At 38.0% G+C, this 24,414-nt stretch overlaps 2 protein-coding genes across 3 annotated transcripts in view; both read left to right on the plus strand.

Annotated features, from left to right (window-relative positions):
* Positions 1-24,414, plus strand: part of LOC121739148 (neurocalcin homolog) — a 296,747-nt gene that overhangs the window by 185,318 nt on the left and 87,015 nt on the right. The gene's annotated exons all lie outside the window — the stretch shown is intronic.
* Positions 1-24,414, plus strand: part of LOC121739149 (neuronal calcium sensor 2) — a 137,082-nt gene that overhangs the window by 34,426 nt on the left and 78,242 nt on the right. The window contains exon 1 of one of the 2 annotated variants that reach the window (XM_042131491.1): positions 3,534-3,794. The exons of the other annotated variant lie outside the window; for it this stretch is intronic. The gene's annotated coding sequence lies outside the window, so the exon portion shown is untranslated. Of the gene's footprint in view, positions 1-3,533; positions 3,795-24,414 lie in introns of those variants that run through there. 2 annotated transcript variants of the gene reach the window in all.

A 24,414-nucleotide genomic window follows, 5' to 3' on the forward strand; every position in this document is an offset into this window, starting at 1 on the left:
ATTCAATAAAAAACAATAATCCATTTTCAATTTGTCAACTTGTTGTCAACAGACTTCAACCATAAATAAAAGATTATAATTCATATGTATAGGCTTGTCACTCAAAAATCTGTCATTTCTCATGTGTGTGTGTTGTAGTGTGTGTAATGTTTTATTTGTTAAAAAAATGTATGATAAAAGCGTAATTTCAAAATAATATTAGTTCGATGCACTCCTTCACCATATAAACAACGTACTCGGACGCACTGGTCAATTCAGAATTTGTATGGATTTGACAGATTTCAATTGCGGGAGACGTCTTGCGAATCTTTCAAATCCATACTAATATAGAAATGCATCTACGCGTCGCGTTGCGGTCTGAATCAACTGTAAGGTTTTTAGGTTTTTTCGTCACGGAATTTCTTGTTTCGGTCGCCGCGCTTAAAGCCCGCGATAAAAGCTATGCAATAGCTTAAGAGGATACACCAGGGGCTAGAGAAATGAAAAAAAAGCACGTGTAATATCTATAGCTGTCTCCCTTACCTCAAGCGTATACCGCAGAACGCGATAGAGACAACTGCAGAAAATCAACGATTCGTTGTCCCCTGATTCCTTCTCCAAAACTTAACCGATTTAAGTACTTTTTTCATTAAAGATTAAAAAAAGGCTTGAGCTGTGTTCCTATGTTTTGCTTTTTTTGTATAATCTAGCCAAATCTGTTTTCTGGACGTTTGAACACAGCGGAAAATCTGGCCATTTTTTGGGTTTTTGAACGTTCATATCTTATTTAATAATTAAATTATGAAAAAAAAGAAAGCATAGGGACATTGTTATTAGTGGCCGTAGATATTCAGGAAAAAAATTATAACTCTACAAGCATTATCCAGGGAGGAAACAGGGGACAACGTTTGTATGGAAAAAAGGGCGGTGTGGACTCCTCTTAAGAGGAGTTTTTCCATACAAACGTTGTCCCCTGTTTCGTCCCTGGATAATACCGGTAGAGTTATAATTTTTTTCTTGAATATCTATGGCCACTATTAGCATGGACTTAATATATACTGTCGACCATTAGCTCATGTCTCTATGTTTTCTTTTTTTTCATAACTAGCTGTTGCCCGCGACTTCGTCCGCGTGGACTTCAGTTTATAGCGCACGATGTGAACAAAATTGGTGTCAAAAGCTTTTATAAAAAAACCCAGGTACCCCTTAAATCAAAACAGCTGTGCAGTGTGCACATAATATTACATTTTTTTAAATTAAACTTTATATTTTATGCCAAATTTTAAAGCTTATTTAGCCCCCCAATTACACAACTTTACCCAAAAACTATTTCATTGATAGGTTTAAGGTTACGTCACTGTATATAATATAAAGTACTGACTTATTAAATAACGTAAAAAGAGAAATAACAACCGTAATAAATCGAACCTCGAATGTATGATGATACCACCTCTTATAGAAAGATGTTGGGCAAGCGTTAGCGCGATGTAAGAGACGCACGGCGCCATCTAGTATGATTTTTTGGAACTAACTTAATTTGAACAAATTTTCGTATTTTCACCCCCTTACAACCCTTTTTTCCAGTAAAAAAAAGTAGCCTATGTCCTTTCGCAGGCATTAGACTATCTGTATACAAAATTTCATTACAATCGGTTCGGTAGTTTTGGCGTGAAAGCGAGACAGACAGACAGAGATACTTTCGCATTTATAATATTAGTATAGAAGTATAGATAACTGTGCCAAATTTCATGCACGTACGTTTCCCCGTTTTTCGTAAAAAGGGTTACAAAGTTTTTCGCTTGCGTATTAGTATATAGATAAATATATTCAAAAATATTTGAGCATAAAGACGAATGGGCGGTTTCATCCCATGTGTTGTAACATTTTCCTACCTATATCCTATGAAAGATCTCAATTAGTATTATGTTTTTTTTTGTATGGGCGTAACTCTGTATCTTGTGCAGGGAAGCTGTTATAGTCGTTTAATTTTTTTTATAAAATATTTCATAAAATTGAATATAAAGTATTTTAATTTAAAATCAAGTGAAAAATACCACATGGTCGATTGTGTGCCTATTCTAAACACCCCCCCCCCCCCCCCCCCTCCTCATTGGGCGCTGAAAACCAAAAAAATCCTTTAGTTTACATTACAGACGTCACTTACTTTCAATTCAACGGGACAGTGGTATTTATACCTGAGGTGTATGCACTACTGGCTTGTAGTGAAGGTTGTCGAACGGCGTGAGGCACTTATCAATATCCCATAATGGCCGGTTGCTTTTTCTCGGTGTCCTGTTATATATTGCCACTTCACTTGGAATTATAAATTTACACGTAATTTGTTTAGATATTTCATGTATTCCCATTAAGATTTTTTATTAATGCCACGTCATAAACCACGTTTTAGTAACGCAGTCCGCAGACGTCAAACCACCATTTTACTTTTTTTTTTTAATTTCTGTCAGTTTTTTCAAAGTGAAAAACAACAACACCTACTCTGTAAATTTCTTGACTTCTTAGTTCTTGTCGCTATTATTATTTATTTTTTTCAGTAAATAATTTTGTGTTTAGTTTAGTAGCGTTGTGAAGCCACAAGCTTCACAAGAAGCCACTCATTGGCCTCTGCAGAAAATCAGTGCAGCGGGCTTGCTTGCTGCGTTTGCTGAGCTGGGGCCAATTTTCGGTGTCACACAGCATTGTAGTAATTAATTTTATAATATTATTAAGCAATAATATTATAAAATTAATGCGGCTTCGCTCGCGTTAAGAAGTATTATTATATACAAACTTTCATCCCCTAATTTAACCCCTTGGAGGTCGAATTGATCCAAATCCTTTCTTAACGGATGCCTACGTCATATGATCTACCTGAATGCCAAATTTAGCTCCGATCGGTCCAGTGGTTTGGGCTGTGCGTTGATAGATCACTATGTCAGTGAGTCACCTTTGAATTTTATATAATATATGGAATATGGATAGTCGAACTGTATACTTATATTATAATGTATTGTGTGATGCTAAAAATAAATCCATTCTTATTATTACTATGTTATGAAATGACAGTTTTTTTTATTGACTCCTTAATTAGTTACGCAAATTGCAAGTTTCAGGTCGTGATAGGTCAATTAATTTAGTCGGTGCGTCTGCTAGTCGGAGGACGCTCGGTCAACGAATGTTTTCGGGGAGCGAAACGAAATCGATATCGGAAGTGGGTTACGGAGGTTCGTAAGGAAATGTTGAGGTCGCTATGCGTGTTTATGATCGATGTGTTGCGTGCGTCGTGCGGCGGGTGGCAGCGGCGAGGTCGCGCGTACGACGGCCGCTCGCTCCTGGCGCGGGCCTCTCGCCTTACTCCGCCCTCCGTCGCAGCCGATCGCTCCCCCGTCCCTGCCATCGCCCCGGACCACGGCATCGCGCATGCCCGCCGCCATCTCGGTGCGATTTTTCGTCCGGCACGATTAGGAACGATATTTGGGAGGCGGCGAAGCGCCGGGGGGTCTGGGCGTCCGCAGAGGTCCGCGGAGGAGTCGCCGGCGTCGCAGGTGGAAGCCGCGTCGCGTCACACGTCGGTCGCAGTCGAGAGGGAGCGCGCGACAGAGTCGGTATCGATCTGAGCGGTCGCGGAACGAGTCGCCACTCGCCACTACAGTCGCGTAGCCCGCTGCCTGCGCCCGCCTGCGCCGGCCTCGCGTAGTCGCGCGCGTATCATGTACGCTGAGCATTGATAACGCGGCACACGCACCGACTGCAAGTGCACTCCGGACCTCGCGTAGCTCGCACGCGTCTCTCGCCCGCGCCGCACCGCTCCGACTTCGGTAAGTGACGCGCGCCACACTACTTGCGATACCCTCGTCCCCGTGCTATGTGAGCGAATGTATGTCAGTTTTATATGTTAACTTGTACCGTTCCTGTGCGCCTTCGACTGTTCTCGCGCAATTTGTTAATCATTTCTGTAATATAAAGCGAACTTGCAAAATATTCTAGTGCGTTCGGTGAGTGCTAGTGAGCCATCTGGTTTATATTTCTAAAGTTAGATTGTAAAATCGTAAACCGCGGGCGATCGTTTGGATATTTGTGGATCCGGCCGATGGCGAAGTTATGCCACAATAGATTATGCCGGAGTACGACCCGCGCCCGAGTAGGACGTTACATCCACGTTCACGTCCTACATAATGTACAGTAATTCGCAGCGGACTAAAGATATTATCATAAACATAAATATTATATACGACTTTTTTTCAGTGCGCATGACTTAATTTCTTTTGTCGAGCTGAGGTATGACCGGATTGCCGAAAATTTCGCCCCATTTTCTCAACGAATCTTGCGTCTCGCCGGGTTCACGGTGCCTCGTGTAGGTACGTTGAATATAATTCCGAGGAATACTCGGCAATATCGGGCAGAGAAGCGAGTGCCTCGAGGCGTGCCGCGGCTCGCACTCCGAACCGCGATATATTGTTTTATTGCCCTTTATTAAAATCCATCCGAAGTTAAGTAAAAAGTTAACCGGTGCCAATTGGAAAATAAAATAATAAAAGCAGGTATGCTATAACGACCACTCGTGTCCGATGCCGAACGGGCCTCGTTTATTGGACGAATAAAATCCACTTGCGCTTTTATTGCATCGAAAACGATTGAGAATATTGTACGATTCGATTATTATTTCAAGCGACAATTTGCTGCGATATGGATTTTTTTAAGTTTACGCTGGTCCAGTGACTCCGTCCGCTGAGTCACCTCGTCGTCACCTCACGTCACGTCGTACTCCAATGTAAGAACAATCGAGCTGGACTTTTACTTATAGTAAATACGTACTTGATTACTGTATTACCTGTTACCTGCATTATTGTATTACGTGTTTAACTACCTTTTAAACAAATTGTTCGAGGTACATCGAACAGATGATGACTTTCAAGGCTGAAGTTGTTCTAATTTCGTATGTATAACAATATTTTTGACTAAAAATTGACCCTTAAAAGTTTTTAACTTAATAACATCATGATAAACTTTTTAATACGACGTAATGGAACCGAACCATTTTTGAAGAAGCTGATAACTGGTGATGAAAAGTGGATCACGTACGACAAGAACGTGTAAAAAAGATCGTGGTCAAAGGCTGGTCAGGCTTCACAGACTGTGGCGACACCCGGGTTAACTCGCAGCAAGATGATGCTGTGTGTGTGGTGGGATTGGAAGGGCATTATTTATAATGAGCTGTTACCGCCAAGCAGGACCATCGATTATGAACTATATTACGAAAAACTCTGATGAGATTAAAGCAAGAAGTTGAGAGAAAGCGGCCGGAATTGATCAACAGAAGGGTTGTATTTTTCACCATGATAACGCTAGACCTCATACCTCTTAAGCCACTCTGCAAAAATTACGGGAGTTTGGCTGGGAGGTGTTAATGCATCCGCCGTATAGTCCTGACCTTGCACCTACAGATTTCCACCTGTTTCGGTCGCTGCAGAATTCCTTAGGCAGTGTCAGGCTGACATCACAAGAGGACTGCCAAAATCACTTGTCGCAGCTTTTTTCATCAAAAGCCCCAAAATTTTTATATTATAATTTATTATTATAATTAGCCTATAGTGTCCCATTGCTGGGCAAAGGCCTCCCCCAGGATCTTCCACGTACCCTATATACTTTAGTCAATTGTAAATAAACTTTATAAAAAAACCGTTTGAACTTTTATATAAAATGCGATGAAACTTTTTCCCCAACCTAATATTAATATTTACTATGACTCTTTAGGTTTATGTCTTATGAAAAGTATCTCGAAAACGAATATTTAGTGGGCCGTATAATATTAACCTTTTCTGTAAATAATTATGATATCGAAGCCTTTTCTTCCATTCAAAAAGTACATAAACGCGCTTGGCTTCATATTGGAAAACAAAATTTTTCTGAAATGATTTTCCACGGAAATGTAGGCTACGCCACTTGAATCGACCGATACAGCCTTCATCGAGTGGAGTGGACGCTATGATTCAAATCTATATATTGATTGATAGTCCCTTTACCTAAATATGGATTTTGACCTGAATACGTGCACAGGTTTGGGCGAAGCCGAAATACAAATGCTTTTATATTCTGGTATTAGGGGAGGGGAAGGTAATTTGCTAATTGTGTAATCATTCGAGCGTCATGGAGATCTAGTAGGTTTTTGCATTAGATAAAACTGATTAAAAAAATAAGAGCGTTTTTTATTTTAACCGCTAAAATAAAAAACGCTCTTATTTTTTTAATCAGTCCAGGGTTCAGAAACTGCAGCCATTTTAAAGTTTTGAAAAAGAAAATATATTCAGAAAATTGCTTATTTAGGTAAATTATAAATATATTTTAGACAACAAGGACTAAATCATTTAGTTTAGTGCAAAATAAAGTATCTGCGAAGCTTAGTTAGAAAATATGAAGCTTTATTTTTTTGTATTTTAAAATGACACTACAGGGTTACCTAACCTTTGAATCGTCAGTGCTTTATATGGAAGTTTCTTTGGGGTATACTAAACATCTTAATCTGACAGATCCGATGACATTTCAAGATTCATTTTTTTTTAATCACCACGTGAGAAATCTGTTTTCTATACCATGATAATAATCAAACCCATGTCGGAAGCCTAAACAAGCTTAATCTTGACACGCTCGAGCTATAGGTAATGAGTTGTGACTAATGACGACGCGGCTGTCCATTTGGTAAATAATATCACACCTTTATAATTTTTGATGATACCTTTAGTTGTGGTAGAAAAATCTCAGTTCAAAAAAAAGACAGTTGCGTTTTTTTCGTTTTTAACAACACCTATTGGAGAAAAATTTTTGGTCGTTTCAATTCTAATGTCTATTACTGGTCTCAAAAATTAATTACAGTGCAAAAAATGTAAAAGGGTATTAAAAGAATTAGCTGTGCTAGAGCTAATGAATCTTTATAGTGGATTTTTAACGACGATATTATCTCGTTTTACGATTCACTACAACTCATATGCTCAACGGTTCAATAAAATCGGCTCGTAGAAGTTGCAGAGCATTATCTATCTTGACAATACATGATATATCTGTATCTATATTTCTTTGTCTATTAGAAATGTAAATATACAGGAAGAAAAGAAAGAAAAATATACCATCCGAATTCAATAAAATATCAGTACCTATAGTTTGTGAGATGATATGCGTGACACATTATAATTGACAATAGTAGGGAAGTTACCTAACAAATATTAATCGATAGTTTAAAAATATCGAATCACTTCGTAAAGGAATTGCGTTTATGTTCTATAATCAACACAACTACTGAACTGAATTTTTTGTATATTGATAGGTTAATAGTTATATAATTTAATAGTAACTTTGTCCTACAAATAGAGCAATCCATATTTTAGGACCATCAAATCAAAGTATGAAATCCTTTCTTTTTCTGTTAGCTACCACTTTTAAGATTTTTCGCAGATATAATTGTTGTTCGTCTTATCAAAATGAAGCTACTCACAAAAAATTTGCTTGATAGTAATAAAAATAAATGTTCTAGGGCTCACATCTTTCTGATCCAATTGTTTGATGCTGAATAGAATTGCTAGATCGTGAGTGGCAGGCAATACAAATATTTGATTAGAACAAAATAAATAATCACTGTGTACACTGCACAGTGTATACTGTACATCCAGTCTAACATTGTTAATTGTAGACAGTTAATTGAAAATGTATGCCTAAATCACTAAAGCATCCATTACTACTAAGGACTAGAAACTGGAGACATGCCTCTAGTCCTACATAACAAAACTGTGTGATGGGTCCTCAATAAAAAATGTGCTAAATAATATTCATATACTATTTATATTGATATATAAAGCGGTCGAATTGCATTTTTAATAAAAAAAATTACACATGTATTCAATACCTTTAATTGTAGCGGCAACAGTTCAAAATTATCATTAGTCTTATATAATTGCTACGATAACAATTTCTAAGACGAGTTTATCCGAAGTAGATACTTCGGATAAAACGTACCTACTTCGAGCACATTTGAATCTTCATTTTGAATAATTCGGTTGGGATATTTAAATGTAAGTCCGTACACTTGATGAAATTTGCATAGAGTTTAACGACGCCGCCGCCGCCGCAACGAACTCGGTCCAAAATAATGTCGATGCGAGAGTCGAGCGCGTTGAATTTGTGATGCAGCGACGTACTGCAATTTATATTATAATTACTGTACGGATGATTCAGAATTAAAAGATACGAACATCGATTTCCAATCTAAGAATGTGTCCGGTGAACATTTCGTATTCTATCCAATGTATAAATTTTAAACCCGTTGTTGCAGACTATAGATTTTGCCTGTACGTAGGTATGTATAATGTAAGAGCAGTTCAAACCATCACAGCAGCTTTTATGAAATAACCAGAATGGCGAGCGGGACGGTAATATAATTAGTGTAGCGAGTGCAATATCTACAGTAGGAATTCCCGAGTACCTACTCTTGCTTTATAGGAATCTCTCGCTTTCGCCTTTTGCTGATTGCCTTCGGGGACCCAATCCTGGTTCCTTTGATTTTCATTTTATTAGAATTTTTTTTCTGTTCTCGTGGTTACAATATCTTGCGTCCGTGAATAAGACAGCCTCACTAGGGAACATCCATAAAGCACTTCACACGATTTTCATGATTTTTTTCCCTTATTTTTTGTAGCCTTTTGTTTTTACCTAAATTTGTTTTGTAATTTTACTAAAAAACCGAGAGAACAAAAAATGACATCTTTTTTTCTAATGATATTACGCTAACTCTTATGACATAATAATTAAATCATGTTTATGCGTAAACCCGTCGGAACTGGTTCATGCACTATATTTATCGATCAATGGAACAATTAATTGAACATGAACAACTATTCAACATCATGTTATTAGAAATACAACAAAGGATTGTCTCACTGGATAGCACAAAAAAGCCTGACTCCACGGGTCTCGGATCCGACCCAGTGTTCGTTAGGATCGCAATGCCTCTTGTATTTGTTGCGAAAAACAAAGGTTATTCTAAGCCGTTAACGTTATATTTTGTGGTTTGTAATGGACTTGATATTTTTTATGGATCAGTAGAAGAAAATGAGCAGACTAGCTAATTGCCTGGCGGCTATCAGCTTGCAGGTTTAATTTTTTTTTATAAAATAAGGGGGAAACGAGCAAACGGGCCACTTGATGGAAAACAACTTCAGTCGTCTATGGACACTCGCAGCATCAGAAGAGCTGCAGGTTCGTTGCCGGCCTTTTAAGAGGGAATAAGGTAATAGGGGAGGGCAGGGATGGGAAGGGAAGGGACTAGGGGAGTGTGGGGAAGGGAATAGGGGAGGGTGGGGAAGGGAATAGGGGAGGGTAGGGAAGGGAATAGGGTTGGGGATTGGGCCTCCGGTAAGCTCACTCACTCGGCGAAACACAGCGCAAGCGCTGTTTCACGCCGGTTTTCTGTGAGAGCGTGTTATTTCTCCGGTCGAGCCGGCCCATTCGTGCCGAAGCATGGCTCTTCCACGTATGGGCTTTTTTGTCGTGTGGTCGTGGTGCGTGGGGGTTGGCCCTTATTCCTACGATTGATATTTCCGAGCGTCGCATACGATGCCACAGTAAGGCAGGCTGTGAATTTTTCGGCGCGGCGGCTCTCGTCGCAACTCGTAACGGCAACCGGCTGTACAGTACGATCAAATAATATTGCGGCTGCATCGACAGTATAAGTACTTATCTATTAATAGAGAGTCATTGTTCAGAGACTATGGTTCGAATGTCTGTGATAAAACATCTATTTATAGTGTAACTGTCATTACCACAACTCCGTTACGGGTAGCTTTGTTTCTATTTATTCGCTTACATTTTAGATCCGAATAATTGAATTTAATTAAGACTCGATACAAATATAGAAATTCATTGAAATTTTACGCTCTGTGAATGTTTTGTTATTTTCAGGATTCCGTACCCAAAGGGTAAAAAATTTTAGAAGTCTAGCTATAGCCGTTCTTGAGTTACAGCCTGGAGACAGACAGACAGACGGACAGACAACGAAGTCTTGGTAATAGGGTCCTATTAGTAAGACTTCGTTGTCTGTCCGTCTGTCTCCAGGCTGTAACTCAAGAACGGCTATAGCTAGACATCTAAAATTTTCATAGATTATGTATATCTGTTGCCGCTATAACAACGAATACTAAAAATAAAATAAAGTTAATATTAAAGGGGGGCTCCCATACAAGAAACGTGTTTTTTCGCCTTTTTAGCTCGTAATCAATAATGGTAACAGCTATGCACTTGAAATTTTCACAAAAAACTTAATTTTATTGTTAGTTTTATAATTAATAATAAAATTAAATAAAAGTAAATATTTAAGTGCGACTCTCATACAAAAAAATACAATTTTCTGTCTACTTTTACTCTATACCGGTACGGAACCCATCATGCGCGAGTCCGACTCGCACTTGGCGGTTTTTTTTTATCTTGTATAATAGTTATAATTTTTACGTTTCCAAGTATTTTGCAAATAATTCTGCACGAGAGCCCTTATCATACAGAATATTGAAGATCGTTTAGATACATAAAGGTAGCACGAAAATAGTTTTGGTGCTATTTTTAGCAGCGGTGGTTTTATATGCAGCGTTTCTAAAGTGAAAACATTTTAGTTGGGATATTGTTTTAGTGGTAGGTGCGATTTATTGGTCGATGACAGTCTGTTGTCACTTGTCTACTTGCACTGTGCTACAGGGATAATGGATTTGAGGCCTTGCTCCTTTGTTCCAACTGATAGGTATAAAAAATATTTTAAAAATAATAAAAATTGTTGTAAAAACACATTTGTTTCTTAGTTAGGTACTTCAAGTTTTAAATAATTGAGCCGTATGTAAATATGTAGTTACTGCGTAGTAGTTCCCCGGATTATCCGGCTCGACGTAACGCGGCGGCTAGCTTTTAAAAACATTAGTATAAGTAACAGGTGGGGACGTGCGGGCGTCCCGTGCAACTGTCAGCATACGAGTACAGCCTTTTCTTGTCACGCCATGACAGCGCACATTGTTTTTAGGGTTCCGTAGTCAACAAGGAACCCTTATAGTACAAATATAGAAATTGATTGAAATTTTGCGCTCTGTGAATGTTTTGTTATTGAATGAATGAATGAATGAATATACTTTACTACTTACACATCACAGTTACATTCACACACATAAAATATAAAATTAAATTAAGAAAAAAGAAGAAAAAATAGCTTATGTCCACACTCCCTTCACTTGGTCTACTCTATATCTGTGCTGAATATTGTCATAAAAATTGCTCCAGTAGTTGGTAATTTCTTATGTTCCTCCGTTTTTCCCACGTTTTCCTTAGTTTCTTCGGTCGTATTAGTCTTAGCGTGATAATATTTAGCCTATAGTCTTACTCGATAAATGAGCTATCTAACACTGAAATAAGTTTTTAAATCGGACCTGTAGTTCCTGAGATTAACGCGTTCAAGCAAACATACTCTTCAGGTTTATAATATTAGGTAGGTATATATTTTTTTTATTATCGCTTGACAAACTCGAATCTCGATCTAAAAGACTATGAAAAGTACCAATAACAGGGTCATTATAGGCTCATAAGTGATAACCATGGGACGATGCATGGTATAGTATGGTAGTGATGATGATGATGATGATGAATTTATAATTATAATTTGCATAGTAGCATATGCTTTCCGTTCTTAAAACAACGCCGAAACTCCCAAACTTGTATCTATAAAGAATCAGGAGTTCTCTCAGCACCTTCCGAACCACGGTATACCAGGTATACCTCGGTGCAAAATCTTACTTGTTGGTAGCATATGCTTAGAATACTTTTCACGAAACCGAAGTCACCGCATGTTTCCCTATAAATTTTGAGCAGTTCCCTCGATTACTTATGGATAAGGATATTATATTCACAAAAGTGGCGATCTGATTAAGGCATCAGATCGCCACTTTTGTGAATATAATACCAAATTGGGATGATACCCTATATACCAAAAGAAAAATTTTGAAAATCGGTTAACAAACGGCGGAGTAATCGTTGAACATAATTTTGAAAGTCGGTTAAAATTGTAGCCTATGTGTTATTCTGATGTATAAGCTATATTATTGTCAAGTTTCATTAAAATCTGTTCAGTAGTTTTTGCGTGAAAGAGTAACAAACATCCATACATCCAAACATCCATACATCCAAACAAACTTTCGCCTTTATAATATTAGTAGGAAGTAGGACTAGTAGGAAGTAGGATAAAAATAATAATATTATTTTTAGGGTTCCGTACCCAAAGGGTAAAAACGGGACTAAGACTTCGTTGTCTGTCCGTCCGTCAGTCCGTCCGTCTGTCTGTTCGCCCAGAGACTATAAGACCTACAGAGCTATAATTCGGCATGAATACACATAATATTAATGTTGCCGACAAAATAGGGTTATCAAGCCGGGATGAATTTTTTTTTCGTGTCCACCCCTCCGTGTGGTGTGTCATTGAATAGGTTTTTTAAAAATATTATGAGTAAGTATTCAAAGATCATTTTCCGATTTAGGGATCTATTTGTGAAATGTGAAGTTTTAAAGTCGAATAAATCGTTAGAGTTCAGTGTGTGCTGGTAGAAGTGAAATGATGTTGTTAGTAGTGTAAAACACGTTATAAAATATTATGTACATTCATTGACCATTGAAAACACAGAAACTAGCGGTACTAGCGGTACTACGGAACCCTATCTTGGCCGGTTTTGTTGTTCGACACACACACGACAGACACGACAGTCGCGAACACGGGAACGGCTATAATGAGGAACGAAACTTGTTCGTACAAATCTTTTTCTTTTTCACGACTTCATTAGTGACAAAATGTGCACTTACTTGGACTGTAAATTTTTGTGTTTTGGTAGGGTGTAAAACCTGCGAAAAAATATTCATAATTATTTACTATCCGTACCTACTTAATCAGAGAGTAAAAAAATTGAGGAGTTCAGTTTATAGACACTTTTTTGGGAAAACTGTAGAGAACACTAAAATATCGTTGTGGAGGTAATATCTTGTGGCGTGGCATTGATGCAGGCTCATTTGCCGATTAAAGAAGCCCGTAAAGCCCAGTCAGGCTTACATCCCACCGGCCCCTGCCGATATTAATCGAGGCCCACATTGTCCGCCCCGACCCTGAATATTTTACACGATCTAGGTCAGGAGGCTGTAGCTGGCTCGATAAGAAATAACTTTCTAACCCTATCGTAGATACACTTTGTGATCATTAGCCGGTACCCAGCTTGCAGTGGGCCGACGAACTACAGCTTATCTATACTAGTCTATATTTACTATTATAAAGTGTGTCTGTCTGTCTGTCTGTCGCTTACCTCTTCACGCCCAAACCGCTGAACCGATTTTGCTGAAATTTGGTATGGAGATACTTTGAGTCCCGGGAAAGGACATAGGATAGTTTTTATCCCAGGAAAGTGTACGGTTCCCGCGCGATTTAAAACGAGTTTTGGTGCAACGGAGTTGCGGGCATCAACTATTCACACATATTTTGAGGAAATGTGATGTCGAGGAGAATATGATGTTGATGATTCGAACTACTATTAGGTATGTTCCTTTTCGAGACAGTCACTAGGAAAAGCCGATCATATTTTGTATACTTACCTGCAATGTCAAAGGAAATCTGTATAGCGAAAGTTTTTCTTCGCATACAAACTCTCATTGATTCGACTTTGCATACAAGTTTTATTCTTAGACCAGCAGCCTTTGAAATGGAGCGTAGAAAATACCTCTGTTGTATGATTTTATATTTTATTTTACTACGACGTTTGTTGTGGCATTAAAATCCTGCAGCTCGCATCGCTGGGACTGCTGGGAGGTGATATGAATGCGGATTGCGCCCGGGGTGCCGTTTTTATTACTCCGATATGTGCACCGACTAAACAAATAATTTTACTCTTATTATTATCGAGCGCTCTTTTATGGTTTCTGCTAATATAACTTAATATCCTTCCTTTGAGTGCTCACAATCGGAGTGTGTCGAAATATTTATTTTATTATTTTATATATTCTAAAAGTGCAGCTTATTTAAATGATCATCGGCTGCTCCTTCTAAAAATGTTGTAAATCTTCACGAGCGAAATGCAATGCATGGTAGCTGACCCTGAGAAGTTGGTTAATTACATCCAGAATCGTTCAAATATTTGTCGTTTTAAAGATATAATATAACAGAGACAGAGAAAATTACAGCTAGTGGTTTTTCCACCGATCAATACGTGTCTCGCGAATCGCCTATTCGGTTTTCATTAAATATTTCGTCTGTAGTGATACCGGTGTCTAAAATTCTAACACCCAATAGAAGGAATAGTAAAAGTTGTAACTTATACGTGTGACTCCGTTGACAACATACAATTCAGCATTTAGCAGCTTTTCGCGACAATCTCACAAAAGCATATTTATGGGGTTGGCGATGTGGATCAAACAAACTCTAACGCTGTATAATTGTAAATAAATATAACGCTAATATTGTAAATATTAGTACAGATGTTACCCCATTTTAGGGATGGGTGTAGGTGCCACCCCCGACCCACTTTGGCTCCCGCTCCGATGATGAAATTCGCTGATTTTTGAAGTCGTATCTAGGGCACAAGCCCTTCAATACAATAGGGTTCCAGGGTTTTGAACGTGCCATTATAGCGGCATTGAGGTCGGCGTAACGGCGTAAGCGGCACTATACAATGACTAGACTCGCACAACTTTGTAGCTAGTCTACTGTGAAACATTATAACGAAATTTGCTTCTTTCTGTTCGAAAAGGGTCGATAATAAGCATAAAAACTTGTGTCTAAACTTTGCATATTCGAACTAAACCCCTTTGGAACTTTGTGATTTTCATATTTGTTGGCACTCGATAAACAACTTTTGTTTTATCGTACGGCGACTACAAACTTAGATCTCTAGTGGGTTTACTGTCAAGTTTACAGGGTAATGTATGTGCAAATCAACCCGCGGCTTGTTTGGTGAAGAAACTATGCCTCCCTATAGTGTATCTTATACCCAATTTAAAAGGAGGTTGAATTGTCAAAGTCAAATAAATGATAAACAGTATAACATGACTAGATGTCCCGCGCGGCTTCGCCCGCGTATATTAGGAATTTTACGGAAACCGTACATTTTCCCATAAAAAATAGCTCTTGTGTGCCTACTCCCTTCACTTGGTTTACTCTATATCTGTGCCAAATATTGCAATAAAAATTGCTCCAATAGTTCGTAATTTCTAATATTTCCCCCGTTTTTCCCACATTTTCCTGAGTTTCTACGGTCGTATTAGTCTTAGCGTTATAATATATAGTCTATAGTCTGAAATAAGTTTTTAAATCTGGTCCGATTTAGTATGGTCTGGTAGTTTCTGAGATTAGCGCGTTCAAGCAAACATACTCTCAAGCAATATTAAGTATAGATTTTTTCAAATATCGCTTGACAAACTCGAGTCTCGATCTAAAAGACTATGAAAAGTACCAATAACAGGGTCATTATAGGCTCATAAGTCATAACCATGGGACGATGTATGGTATAAAATGGTAGTGATGATGAATGTAATTTGCATAGTAGCATATGCTTTCCATTCTTAAAACAACGCCGAAACTCCCAAACTTATATCTATAAAGAATCAGGAGTTCTCTCAGCACCTTCCGAACCACGGTATACCTCGGTGCAAAATCTTACTTATTGGTAGAATATGCTTAGAATACTTCTCACGAAACCGAAGTCACCACATGTTTCCATATAAATTTTGAGGAGTTCCCTCGATTACTTATGCATCCTTCATCAGATCACCACTTTTGTGAATATAATACCAAATTGGGATGATACCCTATATACCAAAAGAAAAATTTTGAAAATCGGTGAACAAACGGCGGAGTAATCGTTGAACATAAGAAAACGAACATAACACCTCCCCCATTTTGAAAGTCGGTTAAAATTGTAGCCTATGTGTTATTCTATTATATAAGCTATATTATTGTAAAGTTTCATTAAAATCCGTTCAGTAGTTTTTGCGTGAAAGAGTAACAAACATCCATACATCCACACATCCATACATCAAAACAAACTTTCGCCTTTATAATATTAGTAGGATCACATATTGGATAACATATTGGCTCTCTGAGCCAGCTTTGCGTGCCCAACATAAGGGCTCGCGCCTTAGCAGATAGGAAAAAACAGTATATTATGTTGATCATATTTTGAGCAAAATACAGCGTAATTTGCGTTTCTGACAAAAGAGCGTTCCGTTCAATCAGACATTCGTCTAGCTTCTCATGGTAAATTTATTATGTCGAGCCGTTGCGGCCGACGCGGATCACTAGAATTCTATCGATCCGTTGTGCCTCCACTGATTCAAATGCTATACACGTTAGGTGCGATTCTATGTGTCAATTTTATTAAGTGCCTTATCACACTGGCGATTAGCGAGCGATTTGAAAGCGACGCGACTGCGCAGCGCACACGCTGCGATTGCGTGGCGTGCACGTCGCGACAGCGCAGCGTCGTCGCGGCGTGGCGTGGACGCTATTTTGTACACTCGTCTACACAGATAATTATTATATAATATAGTAGACTCGTCCAGGGAGTAACGTCAGAATCCATTTTGCTGCTGAGTGTCCAAAACGCCGAATCGCTCGCTAATCGCCAGTGTGATAAGGCCCCTTTTGCCTTAGACATATTAGTAGTAAGAATATAAATAGATTTTTCTTAAGCGAGGATTAGTCTTGTTTAATCTGAACACCTAAAATGTCGTTTTCTGGCAGATTTAGTAGTATCGCATGTCGAGACATAGTAATCGGGTCTGGAAGCTGAATCGTCAATATACGTTTGGGGTCCTTTAACCTTGTCATATTTTTAGTAGCCAATGTTTAAAAAAGGAATGGTCAATTCGTTTTAGGTTAAATATTAGTTATATTTCAACGTTATCCGCCAGTATCTGGGCAGAGAGAAGCCAATACTCATAGCAAAGCCGGATACAAATACTAAATTCAAATACATATTTACTATTTAGTATTATTCCAATATTTAGTACAGTATTCGTGCTGTCTGTTAGAGCAGAATTAACGGCAACCAAATTAATTGGACTGCAGGATTTCAAAGTTTGTGATCATCATCATCGACCGCTACCCTGATTCCTTTTTGAGCTCTACTAGATGCAAGAAGTTTTAAACTGGAGAACGCCATTTTTGTCACATTTTTTATCTTTCTAAATATGGTCAGTATGCTCCGACATAATAATATATCGAGTGCACTGAAAATTCTACTATTAGCTTACGGGGGTTTTTAGATTATTTTTTTTTTATTTGTTCACAAGATACATATTACATGAACAAAACTCGGTGTCACAAAAACCTGAAGGGTTTGTCCGTACACCGGTGCATCCATCTTCAAATGCTCACTGTTATACATAATACTTATCAAACTATTACCGTACATACAATATATAAAAACGACTAAAAAAGATGACACTTTATTAGTCGGTACCTATTAATTTTGACGTTAAGCTAAAAACGCCAAGCTGCCTGCGCAGTAAAAGCAGTTTACTAATTAATTATTTAAGACGAAGAAACGGTCGCTCACTCAGTCTCGCGGAGTTTGTTGAACTTCAGTCTGCAATGCAATGAGCCAAGTTATTTTATGAAGTTTTATCAGTTATGCTGAAAGCTGCCTAAACTTAAATTATTGCAAGTGATTTAGTTTAAAATAGTCTGTCTTTTTGTATGGAATTGATGAGGTTATTGGGTGGCATCGTAAAGTGACAATGGTGATTGGTGAGGGCATACGCGATATGTTATCGCTCCATGTTATCGCCGTGTTAACCGCAGCCCCGCTGTCGAAGGCCGATACTAAACATTTCACCGGAAAATATTGAAATAGAGTCATCCTCGTCACGAAATATGATTTTTCTTTTATTGGTACTCATACTATGTCATTTTACACTTGCCATAAGCAATATTTTTGAATATTTTTCCATAACCATTACAATGATATACTTAATAAAATAAAGGTACCTAACACCTAATATACCATAATATATTATTTTCTATCAAACTGCGTATCGGTCGTGTCGTCGAAAAACTCCATGACGGAGGGGTGAGGCTCACTACGAGTGTGTTACTATTGTGTCAGAATGTGGGTGAAATGATGTTGATAATTGCACTGTAATAGTCACTTCAGCCTTCAAAGGGCAGAAGCTTAATTTTTAGGACAGGCATATTTTAATGGATACAATCCATTAGATCACCGCCCGGGTGTGGGGGTGAGGGGTGCGAAGGTTAAAAGGCTTTGTTAGTACTGTAATCAGGTAGACGATTTATTGCCCTCATTAACGACGTCGGACTTTTGATTCACGCCCTAAAGCTCGATACAAACGCGCTACTCGCGATCGTGTATACAGCTATACATCAATACAGAAGAGTACAAAGATCGTGCCTACATAATATTCTAGACTGGCATCTGATTAAAGGAATATACAACATACATCATGACGGGCGGCTTGGCGAGTTGGCTGGACAATTCGAGTAGATGGCTGCTACATACTTATTCACCGATTGAAATCCCCCAATAGCCTCTTCTGAAACAGCAACCGCGGCTGCTCCTCGTCGGACATCCGGGTACCTTGCGGCTAACTTTTCTATCATTGTCTCTATAAACTGGATCCAGTCGCCAGTATCCCGTGTATGCTCAACCTTAATATTCATCGGAATAAAGTTAACACGTGGCAGTAGCCAACTTTGTCACACTTTGCAAATTAATACGTCGCCGGAACGATGCTTTGAATTCGAACTTGTGATAGTTAGAGTTAACGTGTGTTTGTGTCACAATGGAAGTGGAAGACCTAGTTCACATTTGAATGTAAAGTTATGCTCAGTTTAAATCAGGGCTTGGAAACCGGTATTTTTTTAACTGGTTTGACCAATTTACCCACGGGACTTTTTGAAAACGGTTTCGTTCCTTTAAACCGTTTTATGAACCGGTTTTCAAAAATATGGGTATTTTTACTAACTGGTTATAATGTTTAATCCGGGAAATGATTTGCGGCCCATGTTCATAGAACGTGCGTAGTGGTCGACCATACTATTCACACTGAACAGACTGAGATTTTGCGAGCGCGAACGACGCACACAGCAAATAGATACTTCGATCAAGTCGTGACTCGCGGCCGATCTCCTAGGTTCCAACTTCCAGGTATAATTCCTACGTATAATTCGAACGAAACCGTATGACAAAATTGGTTTAACCCTTAAAATACCGGTTAATGTTGAACTGGTTTCAAGCCCTGGTAATATGAGAGGTCTGTTACGACAGATTCGGAACATTCGCGACATTGCGCATTATGATGTTCTCTCCTTTCCTTTTCGTCTCTATTTAGTCTCTCTTAAAAGCTTAAACGAATTCCCTCGATAGAAAAAGTCGATTATCCTGTAAGCTGCCACTGCAGAGTTATAATGATGTCTGTGGAAGCAAAATTTGACGGGTCGTTAATTAATCATCGTTTACACCGGACGTAACCGACGGTTAACGATCGATGGCATCTGTGTTAGTGCGATTAAGGATGATTTATTTGTATAATTGGTGGTGGGCGTATGTCTTCGCAATATCTTCATGTTTGCTCCCGGAGAAGGGGGAGCGGTGTAGGGGGGGAGCTGGGAGCACGCCACGGTAAATCCTCCTCCAAGTCCGCTACATATTAAATTTGTATCTGTCGCTTAACAAGTTACAACTGCTAATTGAATGGGGAAAAGCCGGTCACGTGGATTACCACATCCCCCCATTTCCCCATTCAATTAGCAGTTGTAAAGCGACAGATACAAAAAATAAGTAATTACGTGCGCAGCTTGCTCTGTATTCAATTAAAAATTCGCTCATTTTTAATCGAGTTTTAATAATTAATGTTCAATAAATGTTTCACAGCAAAAATACAAAAATCCTAATCTATAATACGATTATTCGACCTATACTATGTATGGCTGTGAGGCTTGGACGCTGACACAAAAGGAGGAGAACAAACTTCTAGTCGCTGAAAGAAAAGTCCTCAGAAAAATCCTAGGCCCTGCTAAAACAAATGACGGCTGTTGGCGATTTCGGAAGAATGCCGAAATCGAAGAACTGGTGGCCCAACCCAATATAATCGGAGAAACAAAGGCTCACCGACTCCGTTGGCTGGGCCACGTGGAAAGAATGGGAGAGGATCGCGGGGTAAAAATAGCGTATAAGGGCCGTCCAACAGGCCGTCGTCCTGTTGAACGCCCCAGGTATAGCTGGAGAGATGCTGTTGAGGCTGACCTGCGTGACCTTCAAGTCAGTAACTGGCAGGAGGTAGCGCAGGACGGGGCTCAATGGCGGAAGCTCATTTCGGAGACCAAGATCTACTTCGGGTCGCTGAGCCAGCGGAGTTAGTTAGTTTAGTGAGTTCAATAATGTGACAACCGACAACGGTTGTTCGCAAACCATTACTTTTATTTCGCAATATCTGGAATCGATAAATCAAAACAAACTTTAGTCCCCCGAGTAGGCGGTCCCTCCAGCGGCTGGAGAACGTTTTTTAAGAGTGTATCGCGATCCGATCGCAGCGCCGTCCCCGAAGTAATCATACAATGTATTTCATTATCCGACCTATAAAATGTCTCGAGCTCGATTTCTCAGGAGATGCACTTTCAACTAAATAGTTTCAATTAGAGTTTTATTTCTCAATATATTATGCTTAAAAATAAACTCATGATTTAATAGAGTAAAAATAAAACTGTATCGTCTTAATAAATAAAATAAAAATTGTTTTATTTCTGAATAAATTTAAATCAAATATTTTCAGAATGTTGAACTACATGTTGCCTACCACCGGTTCGGGAACTAACCCGGCGAGAAGAACCGGCGTAAGAAACTCGCACGGGGCCACTTTTTAGTAAAAAAGTGGAAAATTTGTCTTTAAAAAAAATAAAATTTACAATGTAAATAACTTAATCTATACAATATGAATACACAATTGTAAGTCACATATAATAAATGTAGAAGCAGCCTTGCAAGCAGCCATCCTACTCCCAAGATGTGCTATCGTTTAGGAAATCTTTGACCGTATAGTAGGCTTTGGCACACAAACGTTCTTTAATTACTTTTTTAAATTTATTAATTGATAGATTTTGAACGTTTTCCGGGATTTTATTGTAAAGGCGTATACATTGACCTTTAAAAGATTTACTTATTTTGCTAAGTCTGATCACTGGTATTTCCAGCTTGTACCTATTTCTAGTGTTTCTACCGTGACTATCACTTTTAGTTTTAAATTTAGTTAAATTCTTTCTAACATACAATACATTATCTAAAATGTATTGAGAAGCAACAGTTAGAATACCAATTTCTTTAAACTTTTCTCTCAGAGATTCAAAAGCTGACATTTTATAAATTTAGCATTTTATAAACTTAGCTCATAGTTAACTGATATCCGTGATCAACGTGACTTTCATTGGACCGTTTTGCATTTCACAATAATCGGGTACAATTTACGAAATTTTTCATTTATTCCCGTTGATAAATACCCTAAAAATGACAGCGCATCCCTCACCGCCCGAGCTAATATAGTCTCTTATAAATGTACAACAATTATTCACGCAATGCACGTGGATGGAACGGTTAAAATTAATAAGGGCTGCGGTTAGCGAGGTGGAGAGGGTGGAGGGGGGCATATTAATTATAACAGCTTTTGTGAGGGCTCTTTCAAAATCAAAGATTCTTTGTTATAGAACATCCAATGAAAACAAGTCATCGTTTTAACGGGGATTTTAAAATGATTAACCGATGTTAGGTACTGGGGATTACCCCCAGATTTGTCGTGGAGGGAATCGGATGAGGCGCGAATTTGTGCTGCGTCTTTCGCCCCGTTTCAATAAAATCCCGGTTGGAGCGTAAATATTCGAGCCGAGAGCCACATTCATTATATGACGAGTGCAATCTGTAGGAACCTTTTATTTGAGCTGTGTTTAATGCGGGCCGCGCCCTCCTTTTACCGATTGTTTTCGATTATTTGTAATGGATAACAATTTATAATACTTTAAAAAGGTTTGAGCTTAATAGCGACTTACGGACGCTATAACATTCAATGTCTTCGTTTAAAGTCGTAGAGGGTCTACGTACATTTACAGTTCGTAGCATCGTGGTTCGTAGCGCCTCTACGCGGTTTCGTAGACCTGCTACACACATTAGTCTGTGGAATGATTAATTTGATTGATGATGCTCGAGTCAATATTATAATGCAGAGTAATTTTGTCTGCAGTTACTCAGGGTCTCTCCTATTCTATTGCGTTGGCTTTTTATTGCGTTTTCACTAAAACATAATATTATGTTTATGTATACGAATTACGAACTAGTGTAAAATTTAAGTATTTAAACTATGATTTTTTAAGTATTTTTTTTTGCAAAATGTATAATATTCGGTTAATTTTTCGTTAATTGATTGCCCGATTGCTATTCGGTGGGGCGGGTCGGCGCGAGGATTGTTTTGTTATTGGTTAATCCGGCACCGGCGATCAGTTAATGATCACGTACATCATTACAGGTACGATGTTTGATTGCGTTGCTGTGCAAATAGCGCGGTTCCGCGGTTCGCGGCTCATCACCCGGGGGAGGGGGTTGCGGGGTGGGGTGAACCACTTCACCACACCACCCAACCCCCCAGTGTAACAATGAAATTAACGTTACTACATATTAGCAACGTTTTAATTCATTTCGATCTAAATGTTAACTAGTAAGCAATTTGATTGACGCCAGTTGAATAACGGCCACAACCAGAGACATCTGTAGATCACTTCAATTTAATGAACTCAACTTTACTTGATATCTCCACTTCAAGCCAACCAGTTATAATTCCCGTCGACTCGACAGAAACGATTGAACTAAAATGTCAAATTGAAAAATTAAGTGAAGAACTTACCAGCGCACACGAGGAAATCACTAACCTCAACACCGAAGTACTATCACTAAAACGTGAAATCGAAGCCAAAAACAAAACAATTGCACTGTTAAAAAAGTTGTCTGATTATAGCACAAGCAATACAAATACACCTCAACGAAATTCGGGCACGCCTAAGCCAAGAAAAATAATGTCCGTACGCAAATCTACGATAAATTTATCACTAACACCAGCAGTATCACAGCCATCACAACAAAAACAGATAAAAACAACAGGCCCGCACCTACCGACGATAATAAACTTAACAAATGTCAAACAGAATGACATATCGCTGTCACAAGAAAAACAAAAGATGGAAGGTACATCGAAAAAAAATAATATCTATGTCTTCGGAGATCAACAACTGCGACATCTATCTACTCATATGTATCAAAGTAGACTAAATAAGTGGAATGACATTTATAAGATAAATGGCAACATTAAATCATACGCTCTGTCACATGTCATTCTTGACAAATGTAATAATGAGTGCAAAAATATGAATAAGGATGATATTGTAGTTATTGGTATTGGATCGAATGATAAAAATCCTTATAGATTGTATATAGACTTATGTAATACCTTAAATTTACTAAAAAACATTAGGATATTTATTATAAGTGTAAATCACAATCCGTATCTTAATACAACTTTGTTAAATTATAAAATAAAAACTTTAGCTAATCATTTCCAGAATTGTACGTATATAGATATATCTAAATTAAACTATACTCAATACAATTTTAAGAATACATTAGAATACATTGTTTTTAAATTAAATGTGGAAATCGATAACATAAACTATAAAAATAACTTTATCAAGAATTCTTTATCCAATAATGTAAGTACATTGTCTACAAATCTTAAAATTAGAAAAGGTACAATTCCATACTATTTTACATCAGAGAACAAACGCAAGAAGATTGTAACGTTGAATAATAATGTAAATGAGCATGAGATACAAAAAATAAATGTCATAAAAAAGGGGACCATTCCATACTACTTCAAAAAATTGAATACAGTTAAATTAAAGGACACAAGTACGTTTTTTCTATAATAATAAGTTAGTAACCGTTCTACATCAGAATATAGCTGGTTTATTAGGAAAATTGGGCATATTGGAATTAACATTAAATAATTTACTGCAAGAATCAAGGTTAAAAGACAATTTAAACTCTATAGACATTATTTGTTTGACAGAAACTTTTATAAAACGTGGTTCTGAGCAAAATGTTATATTTAAAAATTATAATATAGCTGCTCAATTTACAAGACTTAATAAAAAAAGGGGAGGAGTGTGCATTATGATAAAAAATAATTTCTATTATACTCAATTAGATTATCTTTATCGTGACATAGAACCTGTTGAAACACACTTTGAATACTGTGCAGTACAAATACCCGAAATTAATTTGTTTATTATCTGCATTTATAGAACTCCAACAGCGGATATAAGCATTTTCTTTGATAAAT

This window comes from Aricia agestis, chromosome Z, assembly GCF_905147365.1.
Source record: "Aricia agestis chromosome Z, ilAriAges1.1, whole genome shotgun sequence".
Classification (NCBI taxonomy): domain Eukaryota; kingdom Metazoa; phylum Arthropoda; class Insecta; order Lepidoptera; family Lycaenidae; genus Aricia; species Aricia agestis.